The following is a 13738-nucleotide window of genomic DNA, read 5'->3' as shown; positions in this document are numbered from 1 at the left end:
TACAAGGTGTAAGGAAAAGATCCAGTTTCAGCTTTCTGCATATGGCTAACCAGTTTTCCCAACACCATTTATTAAATACAGAATCCTTTCCCTATTGCTTGTTTTTGTCAGGTTTGTCAAAGTTCAAGGGATGTTTTTTATGGCTCTTTAACTACCAAATCCAGTGGATGATTTTTTGCTATCTTTCTGGACCTCTTCTACATGAGATCCCTTCCTCCCTGTTGAAACGCTCCATCTTTATTCACTCACATCGCAATGAATCAAGTCTCTTCTGTGATCCCTGCCATTGATATTATTCCTCCAGTGGCCTTGGTAAATATCACTGTCTCTTGAATTTGTGCTAGCCCACTTCTATCAATACATAAATGTATTTGCCACTTACACACTGATGGCCCTCATACCAACATCAAGAACCTGAAACCGACTTTGCAAAAATTATAACAATGAGAAAAATTATGGCAGTGGGGGAGATCTGATCTAGCTAACTCTCATCTTGCCTTTAGCCTTCAAGATGTCCTTAATAATTCCCAGGCTTAAATCAAACTAACTTGAGGGGATATTTAGTTTATAGTTTAAATAATAGCCCTTCCCCAAAACTTAACCACCTTTGTAAAGTTAATGAGAGACCACTGGACTAGGAGGATAGAGGGGCCTGAATTCTGACAAGGCATAGACATAAATGACAGCTAGCCATTATTCTAGAGATCACAAGATAGGCAGCTTCCCCAATTACTCTTGCATATAACATCACTATTGCAGAACCTGAGAATGGCCTTTTGAGATATCTTTTCAGGTTTTTTGCATGTCTGATGACCAATGGCTCCACCTAGACATGCCAACTGCTCCTTTGGCCCCACCCAGAAGCAACTCAGGGCACAGGAGGACCATTGGCCACACCCCTATGATTGTACCCCCAACCAATCAGCAGCAAGCACCCATCACATGGCCACTCCAACCCCTTCCCCTAAACTACGTTTTTAAAACCCTAGCCCACAAATTCTCAAGGAGATTGATTTAAGTAACAACTCTGTCTCCCATTTGGCATGGCTGACCTCGCATCAACGAAACTCTTTCTTTACTGCAATGAAATTGTCTTACGTGTATTAGCCCATTTTCACACGACTATAAAGAACTGTCTAAGACTGGGTCATTTATAAAGGAAAGAGATTTAATTGACTCACAGTTCTGCATGGCTGTGAAGGCCTCACAATACTTACATTCATGGTGGAAGGCACAGGGGAAGTAGGCACCTTCTTCACAAGGCAGCAGGAGAGAGAAGAGAGTGAGCAAGAGCAGGGAAAACTGGCTTGTAAAATCAGCTTTCATGTGTACTCACTTACTATCACAAGGACAGCATAAGGGACAATGCCCCCATAATCCAATTACCTCCTTTCCTCCCTCAATACATGGGGATTACAATTCAAGATGAGATTTGGGTGGGGGCACAGAATCAAATCATATCACTGTGAATTGATCTTGTTTGTGCAGTGGGCAGGAAGAACACGATGGGTGGTTACAAACCCAGCCATTTCCCATTGCATCCAGCCTGATACAGCTTGTCCAGCTTTCTAATAAGGAAACTCAATGCCAATTCCACTCATATTTTTTTAGGACCATATCCTTGGCTCTTCCTGCAACCCCTCCTCAGTGGCATCCTCACACTCTGGAAGAGGACACACATATTTTATTGGCCCTCTCTGCTTTCCCTGCTTATAAGTACCTGAGGATTTGCACTGCCTGTAGAATACGTGGAAAACTTTTTAACATGCCATGCCAGACCCTGCACAAACTGGTTCAGTTTATCTTTCGGCCTCCACTCCATTCTCTCTCTGATCTTCCAAGCTATTCACAGCAGACAGCTTGTTTCTTCTCAGACATTTCCAGGCTTTTGTTCATATTCTTCATGTCTGGAGAATCTTTCTCTCCTAATCTGACCTAAAAATAGCTACTTGTCTTCCTGATATTGAAAAAGCACTCCTTCTCTTAAGTTTTCAATGAATCACACTCAGGCAGAATTCCACCATATTTCATGTTCCCTCTGTGTGTTACAAGTGGCACTATTGCAGTATTTATATACTGTGTCATGGTCATTTGCTTGTGAATCTGCCTTCTCCATCACTGCATGAGCCACCGCAGGAAAGGGCCACTACTCTCTCAACTCTTAAGAAGTCTCTTAAACCCCCTACCATCATCAACATGGTGACTCTGAGTGCTCCTGAAGGGAATTCAGCTCTTTAGAGGAGGGAGTACGCACTACCCACATAAGACTGGGAGAAAGAAATGGCTTTGCAAAGAAATAAAAAATGGTATTCACCAGAGAATCAGCACGCCACTTACCCTTTTCAGGATTTATGACTTTCTGAACATAAAAATGTCTAGGATATATCATGGAGAATGGCACCATCCAAGGCTGGGACCTGGTCCCTGAAATTCCTGACAGGCAGTTCTGCTAATTACAACTTCAAATGATCCCTTCTTCAATTTAGCTATGTGGAAGTAAAAATTGACCTTTCATCTGCCTGACAGGGTTGATGTCAAGATCAACACAGCTTGTGAAATTTAGCTCTTGATATCAGTATGAGATATCGTCCTAAGATTTCTGGAGCAGCAGAACTGTCTCAAGAAGGGGAGTCTTGGGGATGGCTCATTTGTTTGAGGGAAAGTCTCTGAACACACCCTTTTGGCTCCTAAGATGTAAAGCTAATGCCTGCCCACTGTTCTAAAGGAAAACTATGAGACTCCCTGATGCAAGTTCAGGTTATATGATTAGTCTGAACTGTGTCTTTGTTGACTCTTTATAGGAGGGTGTGGAAGAGGAGGAGCAGAAAGAAATGGCTCCTGATTTAGTGTGATTTTAGAAAGAACTATTGCTTATTGAAGATAAATGTCAGCATTTCACAGTAACTCACTAGACCCTCCAACTTAAGACCTGGAATATCAAGAAAGATGCCAAGACACGGATTGTCCCCTAATGCTGGAGTTTGGACTACAAAAGGAAATAAGCTTGGCATGGGAAAACAAAAACTGCACTGGGTGGTTCACATGTGCCCTGGTGTGATGGGTGTGGACTAGTCCTGGCCCTTAGAGCACATCCTAATGTTGAACTAGCCTCTTCTGATGTGGTCACTCTGAGAGCCCCTGGGGTGAGAGCTGAGCCCTTTCCCCTGAAATGACTGTGTCTTTATGAAATCCATACCCCTGGGAAGAGGGAGATATGAGAACATGGAATGCAGACTCCAGAGGTAAACCCTGAAATTATATAGTGGGGAGCCATTGTCTTCTCTCTGATCTTATAGTGGTTGAATTTCAAATGGTGAGGGAGTGAGTGCCAGGTCTCATAACTGACCTCACAACAGTTGAAAACTATTCTTGGAATTCTACTTCCCTTTTGTTATCCACAGACCTTTGGTAGAAATTTTACCAACCCTGAGCCTGATTTTAGTCATGCTATAAGCTCTCAGTGTAAAGGTCTGTGTGATTTTGGGGATAGAGAGGCAAAGGGGGTCAGTAATGTCCCTCCCACATGGCCCAAGTAGTGGCCCTTAAGCCTTCCCAAAAGAGAGACTGGATCCACCATAGAAGATGCCACATGAGAGGAGCAGAGGATGTGGGGGGTGCCAGGAGGATGATGCTGGAGCCAAAGATGTGAGGGAGTGAAGCACACAGAGCTCAAATCCCCAGAAATCCCTCAAATACCCAAGGATCCATTGGAGGGGAACAGGCACCTGCAGGGGGATGTTTGAAGTCACGTCACTTTGCAAATTAAAGAAAATACAATTTCTATTTGTACCTGTGAGCTGATGAGGGCTGGACACCCCAGTTACCAGTTCAAACCAGTTATTTTCCATGCAGATGCTTGATTGCATTTTTCCACTCACTTAAGGTGCACTCCAGCAATCAGGCCATAGAGGACCATACTCATCCCTTCTGAGTTCCACATCTCCTGGTTGTGAAATCCATGGCTTATTCTTAGGAGGAGAATCTGGGGAGCGTGGCACATGTGAACAAGTGCCCATTGCAGGAACAGTAACTTTTCTGTAGACTCTCCCTCACCTTGCCCATCTAAGAATCTAAAGTAAGAAACGTGTGTGTGTGTGTGTGTGTGTGTGTGTGTGTGTGTGTGTGTTTACAGTTTATATTGGAAGGTATTATAGGATAAAATGTTCTGTTGAAGAGCTATAACCTTTTGCGGCTCACACAACCAATGGAAAGTTACGTAAAATTTTAAAGCTTTCAATGTAATTGGCAAAAATTAATGAACAAGTAGAAGAGCAGCATGAACACTTGGAACTATTAGCAAGAACATACCTTGCTTATCCATTTGTGCAGGAAGACCAGTTCCCACGGGATAACTCCTTGAAGTTGAAGACTGGACTTTTAGCCCAGAATTACTTCTGGAACGCCAATTCCAAAAGTCACTGACTAATTGGGCTAATTGGAAGAGAAAAATTGCACAAAATGTCCTTTCAATATATACATTAATTTGCTTTTGTTTTATTTTCAGCTAATGCTTTTGTATCTAATTGTATTGATTTGTACTTCCAACAAATGAAAAATCCTGAGGGAGAAAACATTTATAAAGGGCAATTCTAAATGAAAATAGAGACAAAGAAGAAGGAAAAGAAGGTCACATGTGCTATAAAATCTAAAATATTATTCTTTGACAACTTGTTTTAAGATACTACAATCACTTAAAACTCAGTAAAAAATACCATCTTGAACACTCTCAGGAACTGAGAACTGCACGTCCCAAATAATTGTCAACATGACATAGAGCTTTTGTTTTACAGGAAGGCAGTTCCCAACTGACAAATGGGTTGTGCTCAAAAAGTTCTCTTGAAGTTAATTGTTCAGAACTTGGACCAGCTCACAAAAGGAAGTTAACCCTAAGTGCTCCTTGTCCTAGTTTGCTAGGGCTGTCCTCACAACATACCACAGACTAGGGCTGCAACAACATAAATGCACTGTCTCACAGCTCTGGAGGCCAGAAGTTTGAGATTGCGATCTCAGTGGAACTGGCTCCTGTTGGGGGCTGTGAGGAAAATCTCCGCCCTATGCCTTTTTCCCTTCTTCTGGTGGTTTTCTGGTAGTCTTTGGCATTTGATCTCCGTCTTCATCTTTACCTGGTGTTCTCCCTGGGTTTATGTCTGTCTGTGTTCAAATTTCCATTTTTTCAGAGGGACACAGTCACACTACACTACGAGCTCACACTACTCCAGTATTACCTAATTTAAACCCAACTAATTACATCTATAACAATCTTGTCTTCAAATAAAGTCACAGCTTGAGATACCGGGGGTAAGGACTTCAATATGTGATCTCTGGGGAGGGGGAACACAAACCAACTACTAGCATGCCTAAATGTGTTGCTAATACACTCCTTCAGCAGCTTCACTGAGAACTTCTCTCAGACAGCCATTCTGAGCTGGGTGGCTCTCAGAGCTCATGGGGCTTTCACACTAGGAATAGGGGTAAGAGGAGGGCAGGACCGAGTCTTTGGAGCCCATGAATTGTGAACTCCATATCTGTGTAAGCCAAGGCAGAGCACCGAACCACAGTACTGCAGACCAGAGTTCAAGTCTCCCAGCAAAGGCATCTGCCTCCTACAGCAGAGGTTCCAAGACTCAGGACACATCAGAATCACCTGGAGGATATGTTGAAATGCAGGTGGCAGGTCCACAGCCCCTGTTCCTGACTTGGTACATCTAGAATGGGGCCCAGGAATTTGCATTTCTAACAAGTTCCCAGGTAAAGCTGATGCAGCTGGTGCTGGAGCATGCTTCAAGAACCATGCCCTAAAGGATGCGTGAATGAAAAGATTTGGTTTCTGATTAGAAGAAAATACTTACAAAGGAGATAAAATCTGTCTTTCCAGGAAACATGTTTGAAGGAAGAGGAGGTATAATAGGTTGAATAGTGGTTTCCCCAAAACACAAAATAGGAACCCGTAAATCTGACTTTATTTGGAAAAATGTTTTGCAGATGTCATTAAGTTAAGGATGTTGAGGTGAGATCATCCTGGATTAACCAGGTGGGCCCTAAATCCAATACTGCATGTCCTCCTTGTCAAAGCCAGAAGAGGAGAATACACTGACCCCGAGAAGGCCAAGAGAAGGCAGAGACTGGAGAGATGCAGCCACAGGCCAAGGAATGCCAGGAGTCACCAGAAGCTGAAAGTGGAAAGAAGAATCACCCCATAATTACCCTAGAGGGACTGTGACTCAGCCAGCACCTTAATTTTTGACTCTGGCCTCTCAGACAATAGGAAAATTAATTTCTATTGTTTTAAGCCACCCAGGTTGTGGTGCTTTACCACAGCAGCCCTAAGAAATTAATGCAAGGGAAAAACTATACAAAGAGACAAAGGAGGTCACCATATAATGATGAAAGGGTCAATTCAGGGGAAAAAAAAAAAAAGAACAATTTTAAACATATATGCACCTAACATGGGAGCACCCAGATATATAAAGAAAATATTATTAGAGCTAAAGAGAGAGATAGGCCCAAATACAAAAATAGCTGAATTCAACATCCCACTTTCAGCATTGAACAGATCTTCCAGATAGACAGAAAATCAAAAAAGAATCATCAGACTTAATCTGTAAATGGATCTGTGACACAGATCCATTATTACCCTGATACCAAAACCAGACACATGAAAAAAAAAAAAAAAAAAGAAACTACAGGTTGATATCTCTGATGAAATATTGATGCAAACATCCTCAACAGAATGCTAGCAAATAGATCTATTACAGACCAAATGAATCTATTAATAATAGGTACTTACAGAATATTTTATCTGAGAATTGAGGAATACACATTCTTTTTCTCAGCACATGGATCATTCTCAAGGATAGATCATTTGTTTGGTCACAAAATAAGTCTTAAAACATTAAAACAAATTGAAATAATATCAAGCATCTCCTCTCACCACAATGACAAAAAACTAGAAATTAATAAAAAGAGCTTTGGGAAGTATATAAACACAGGAAATTAAACAATTTGCTCCCCAATGACCAGTGGGTCAATGAAGAAATTAAAGGGGAAATTGAAAATTTTTGTTTTTTTGAAAAATTTCTTAAAATAAATTACAAAGAAGAACCTATGGGATACAGCAAAAGCAGCATTCAGAGGGAAACGTATAGGTATAAGCACCTACATCAAAAAAGAGGAAAAACTTCAAATAAATAACTGAATGATACATCTTAAAAACTAGAAAAACAAGAGAAAACCAAACCCAAAATTAGTAGAAGAAAAGAAATCACAAAGTTCAGAGCAGAAATAAATGAAACTGAAACTTAAAAAATACAAAAGATCAATTAAACAAAAAGTTGTTTTTTTGAAAAGTTAAACAAAATTGACAAACCTTTAACCAGACTAAGAAGAAAAGAGAGAAGATATAATTAAATAAAGTCGGAAATGAAAAAGGAGACATTACAACAGGTATTGCAGAAATATTTGTTCTACAATATCATTAGTGGCTACTATGAGCAACTATATGCCAATAATTTGGAAAATCTAGAAGAAATGGACAAATTCCTAGATATATACAACCTATTAAGATTGAACTAGGAAGAAATCCAAAACCTGAACAGATCAATAACAAGTGTGGAGATCATAGTAAAAAGTCTTCCAGTAAAGAAAAGCCCAGAACCTGATGGCTTCACTGATGAATTCTACAAAACATTAAAAAGAACTAATACTAATCTTACTCAAACTATTTCAAAAAAATAGAGGAGAAACTCATTTCTCCTCATTCTATAAGGCCAGTATTATTACCCTGATACTAAAACCAAAGACATATCAAAAAAAAAAAAAAAAAAGAAAACTGCAGGCCAATATCTCTGATGAATATTGATGGAAACATCCTCAACAGAATGCTAGCAAACCAAATTCAACAATGCATTAGAAAGATCATTCATCATGACCAAGTGGAATTTATCCCTGGGAAACAAGGATGGTTCAACACATGCAAATCAATCAACATGATACATCATATCAAAAAAATAAAGGATAAAAACCATATGACCATTTCAACCGATGCTGAAGAAGCATTTGATAAAATTTGGTGTCCGTTATGATTTTTAAAAACCCTCAAAAAAACTGGAAAAAGAACATACCTCAACATAATAAAAGGCATATATACAACAGACCCCATATCATACCAAATGGGGAAAACCGAAAGCCTTTCCTCTAAGATCTGGAACACAATAAGAATGCCCATTTACATCACTGTTATTCAACATAGTACTGGAAGTCCTAGCTAGGACACTCAGACAAGAGAAAGATATAAAGGGCATCCAAATTGGAAAGGAGGAAGTCAAATTGCCCTTGTTTGCTGATTTGATCTTATATTTGAAATAACCTAAAGACTCCACAAGAAAACTAGAACTGATAACAAATTCAATAAAGTTGCAGGATATAAAATCAACATACAAAAATCAGCAGCATTTCTATATGCCAACAGTGAACAATCTGAAAAAGAAATAAAACTAATAATCTCATTTACAATAGCCACACGTAAAATTAAATATCCAGCAATTAACCAAAAAAGTGAAAGATATCTACAATGAAAACTATAAAGCACTTCTGAAGGAAATTGAAGAGGACACCAAAATATAGGAAGATATTCTGTGTACATGAATTAAAAGAACAATATTGTTAAAATGTCCATACTACACAAAGCCATCTACAGAGTCAATGCAATCCCTATCAAAATACCAATGGCATTCTAAACATAAACAGAAAACACAATTGCAAAATTTGTGGAACCACAAAAAGACCCAGAATAGCCAAAGCTATTCTAAGCAAACAGAATAAAACTGGAAGAATCACATTACCTAGCTTCAAATTATGCTACAGAGCTATAGTAATCAAAACAGTATGGTACTGGCATAAAAGTAAACATATAAATCTATGGAACCAAATAGAGACCCAGAAACAAATCCACACACCTACAATGAGTTCATTTTTTACAAAAGTAACAAGAACATCCACTGGGGAAATGACAGTCTCTTCAATAAATGGTGCTTGGAAAACTAGATATCCATACACAAAAGAAGGAAACTAGACCCCTATCTTTCACCATATACAAAAAATCAAATCAAAATGGATTGAAGACTTAAATCTAAGACCTCAACTACGAAACTATTACAAGAAAACATTGAGGAAAATCTCCCAGACACTGGTCTCAGCAAGAATATCTTAAGCAATACCCTACAAGCACAGGCAGCCAAAGTAGAAATGGACAAATTTTATCACATCAATTAAAGGATACAATCAACAAAGTGAAGAGACAATGCATAGAATGGGAGAAAATATTTGCCAACTACCCCTCTAACAAGGGTAGTAACCAAAATATACAGAGCTCAAACAACTCTATAGGAAACAATGTAATAGTCTGATCAAAAGATGAGTGAAAGATTTGAATCGACATTTTTTAAAAGAAGACATGTAAATGGCAAACAGGCATAAGAAAAGACGCTTAATATCATTGATCAGAGAAATGCAAATCAAAACTACAATGAGATATCATTTCAGCCTAGTTAAAATGGCTTATATCCAAAAGACATGCAGTAACAAATGCTGGCAAGGATGTAAGGAAAAGGGAATTCTCATATTCTGTTGATGGGAATGTAAATTAGTACAACCACTATGGAGAACAGTATGGAGGTTCTTCCAAAAACTAAAAATTGAGCTACCGTATGATCCAGCAATCTCACTGCTGGGTATGTACCCAAAAGAAAGGAAATCAGTACATCAAAGAGTTATCTGCACTCCTATGTTTATTGCAGCACTGTTCACAATAGCTAAGATTTGGAAGCAACATAAGTGTCCATCAACAGATGAATAAAGAAAATTTCTTACATATACACAATGGAGTAGTATTCAGCCCTGAAAAAAGGATGAAATCCAGTCATTTTCAACAACATGGATGGAACTGGAGATCATTATGTTAAGTGAAATAAGCCAGGCACAGAAAGACAAACATTCCATGTTCTCACTTACTTTTGGGATCTAAAAATTAAAACAATTGAACTCATGGACACAGACTAGAAGAATGGTTACCACAGGTAAACTCCTTGAACACCAAGAGCAAGGGGGTTGCAGCAGCTGCAGTAAACAGGTGGGCTTGAGAGCCCTTGCTCCTGCCTCCGGGTGGTTGTGCCTGATCCCACAGTTTGCTCCCAGCAGAGGATGACTGCAAGAATCCACAGATGAGAGAAGAAAAGAGCCAAGGGAATAAAACCTTCTCCCTGAACCAGGGCCACATTTGCCCTTGTAATAGAATATTCAGAGGCAATCCATGCCCAAACCCGTTATGGTTATTTTTTAGAAAGTCAGGGATATAGACATCTCAAAGTTTATCAAGAATAAGACATATACAACAGGATAGGTCCTATGTTAGTAACATGACTCATTCTGGAAAATTGAGCTTATCTCCAGGGAATATTTGAGGGTAGCACCAAATTCAACACAGAAGATGAAGCACTGTAATCCCAGTACTTTGGGAGGCTGAGGTAGGCGGATCACCTGAGATCAGGAGTTCAAGACCAGCCTGGCCAACATGGCAAAACCCCGTTCCTAATAAAAAATACAAAAGTTAGCCAGGCATGGTGGCAAGCGCCTGTAATCCCAGTTACTCAGGAGGCTGAAGCAGGCAGAATTGCTCAAACTCAGGAGGTGAAGGTTGCAGTGAGCCAAGATCGGGCCACTGCACTCCAGCCTGGGCAACAGAGCAAGACTCTATCTCAAAAAAAAAAATAGATGAAGCAGAGGTGAGTTTAAATTAACAAGTGCAAGCATAAGAGGCCAGCATTTCTGGGTCCAGCATCCTCAGGGGCTGGTTCCAACCATTCTAGGTACTTTGCAGGCACAGGGAAGAAAAGCAAAAAAAGAAAGCAGAGTTTCTGGAGAAAATCTAATACTAAAGACTATTCTTAATGATGAATCACATAAGCAGAGACTGTAAAGCTCTGCGATTAGTCAAGAGGGCCTTAAGAACACACAAGGAGCAGATCTCAGCCCAGAGGATGTGGAGCACAGAGGAGGGTGAGCAGAATCTGGGCCAAGTGCAATCCAGTGTGGGTCACACCCACGGCCAGGCCTGAGGAGGAAGGGAACCGGACAGCACACCCAGTTGCATTGTGTATCTCAATAAATAAGTGCATGTAATCTTATACCTCATGTGTAACATAGGTGTATCAATATAGAGATGTATATGATATAGATATATAGATGTATACGGTATAGATGTATTATTACATCATACTATATATTGTATTAATGCAATGTATAACATCAATCTGTATGCATAATACATATTACATATATACATAACTATGTATTATCTGCATACATATTAATATATTACACATCATATTATTACATTAGACTGCCTCATGAATTATTTATATGTTTGGATCTAAATATCTATAGATCTCACTCCAGAATTCGGATCTAGTTGACTTCAACACATCCCTTTAGTGTAGAATGAAATCATGAGTGAGCCTGGCATAGGCCATGTGGCAGGGCTTCTGTCGGCCTGTGTCTGTGAGGTGACCCCCTGCTCTGTAGATGGAAACAGGGGAAAGCCTTCAAGGCTTCACTGGCCATTTGAGTTTGAAGCACCTAGTTTCCCTTCAGCGGCATCCACAGCAGTCAGTTTGCTGTCTGTAGAGTCCTGCCCACTTTGTGCATTTTGCAGGTGGGTTTCTCTAACCCTTCATCACGCCAGACTTTTCTCTCTCATTCCATTGAGGGCAAGCCCCAGGAGTCAGATGAGATAGTGACGCCCTGACAAGACGTCGTCTTCCTGATGTTTCTGCTTACAGATGGCGTGGCACACACCAGATAAAGCCACGCCGAGGTGGAGATGGTCACAGCAACTAAACTGCTTCCTGCTTTCACCCCAGGGGACATCTGACTTCCTCCTGCTGACTCCAGCTCACACCAACCACACCTTGTAAGCCCCTTGCAGCTACTGGGTCAAAACCAATCTCCAACAAGTCTAAACTCCCATCCAATGACATGGGGAGAACGAGATGAAAGATCACTGTGGCAATACAAACTGTATCTAGTTCAAAGCTCTAAGTGAAGAATTAAAAATATAGAAATTTCAAGAGAGTGATTTTCCCCTATATCTTTACAATTTTCTCCTAGTTGTTTTCCTGGAGCATAATTTTTCCACATAATTAAAAATGATGGCACAGCATATAGCCTGTAATCTCAGTAATGGAAAGGGTGTTGTGTGTCTCTTGTTTAATAAATGCTATCAGATTTTTCTGGCACTGAAGAAACTCATTTTACTAAAACCGGCAGAAACCGCTTATATGATAAAGCTACTGGAACAGTTTCCCTTGGAAACATTTGTAATCTGCTCTATCAGGGATGGAGAGTTCCTATTAAAAATATATCAACACCCTCATAAAGACCATTTTCCCTGTGCAATTTATTCTGAGAAATAACATCCAAAACACAAATTTGTTGACAATCAATTTTTGCTTCTCCGTGCAATACAGTAGAAGGGTATCTGTTTCTTAATAGAACGTTTCACATACAAAACAACATTCAATTACCAGGTGCCATGACACCGCAAACCCTCCAGTGCCTCCTCTTGTGTGGTGACATATCTATATATCAGTCATTAGCCCTAAACCCTGGCCACAACAAGGACAGATTGTCCTGTGTGCATTAGAATTCCTCAATAGATTTCATTGACTTCAGGCGTGAATACTACAAATATTGAACCTCAACTACATGGTGAAAAATGTCTCCTGTGTCTAGATGTGTAGAAGAGTCCCTCAGAAGCGAATGAGGGGCACCCTTTTGATCATGTTTTCCATCAGAGAAAATTCTGAAAGGCATGCATCAGGTGAGTCTAGCAGATGGCATACACAAACTCAATGATTCAGATACCTGACGCTGTCTTGCTCTGAGTTCTGTAAGACTGCTGAGGTGGACAACTGTAATTATAGTTTTATCTTCCCACACTTTCCCTTTCCCCCATTACTTCCTGTAACAGAATCCCTTATAGGAAACATCTTTCAATGGATGTGTTTAAGGCTGACCTCTTCCCCAGCCCGAGGGGAGAGGACATGACTCAGGTTTGATCAATCTGAGCAACACAGACCCATGGTCAGAGTGATTACTTCAGGGACAGACACCCACCTGAGCCATGGAAAGAACTTCCCTTCCCCCACAGGGACTTGGCTGAAGTCAGCAGAAAGGAGACAGTGTCCAATGGAGTTAGCAGTCCTTTGGGAAGCTTCATCACTGGGAAGATGAGAGCCTCGGTGAGCTGGCAGCCATCTTTGCCACCCTGTGGAGAGCCTGCCTGCAAAGGAGGCAACTCCTCATGCACCCCCAGGACCCAGGCTCACCTCAGGCACCCCGGGCTTTGCTGAAACAGGAGGCATACATGAAATAAATTCCAGTTGAGTTTCTGTCACTTGTAGCCAAAAATGTCCTAATACAGACACAGAGAGGAAGAAAGAGCATAACCTGTATTGAGGCAAACCTTATGTTTTATTTTTAAAAAATAAAGGATGATGCCCTTTAGTGCTTGGGATGGTAGCTAACTTTGAATGTGTGTGATAAGACCTTTTATTCTTTTGGGGGGGTGTGTGTGTGTGTGTGTATGTGTGTGTGTTTGATTTTGGTTTATTTCGTAGTGTTCTAGGCATGTTGAGATACACTAGGACAAGAAACAATGGACACCAATTCTCTTAAAAGGCAT

The sequence above is a fragment of the Chlorocebus sabaeus genome, chromosome 4 (assembly GCF_047675955.1).
Source record: "Chlorocebus sabaeus isolate Y175 chromosome 4, mChlSab1.0.hap1, whole genome shotgun sequence".
NCBI classification, from domain to species: domain Eukaryota; kingdom Metazoa; phylum Chordata; class Mammalia; order Primates; family Cercopithecidae; genus Chlorocebus; species Chlorocebus sabaeus.
The sequence above is the reverse complement of the archived record's forward strand: the minus strand, read 5'-3'. Positions refer to the sequence as shown.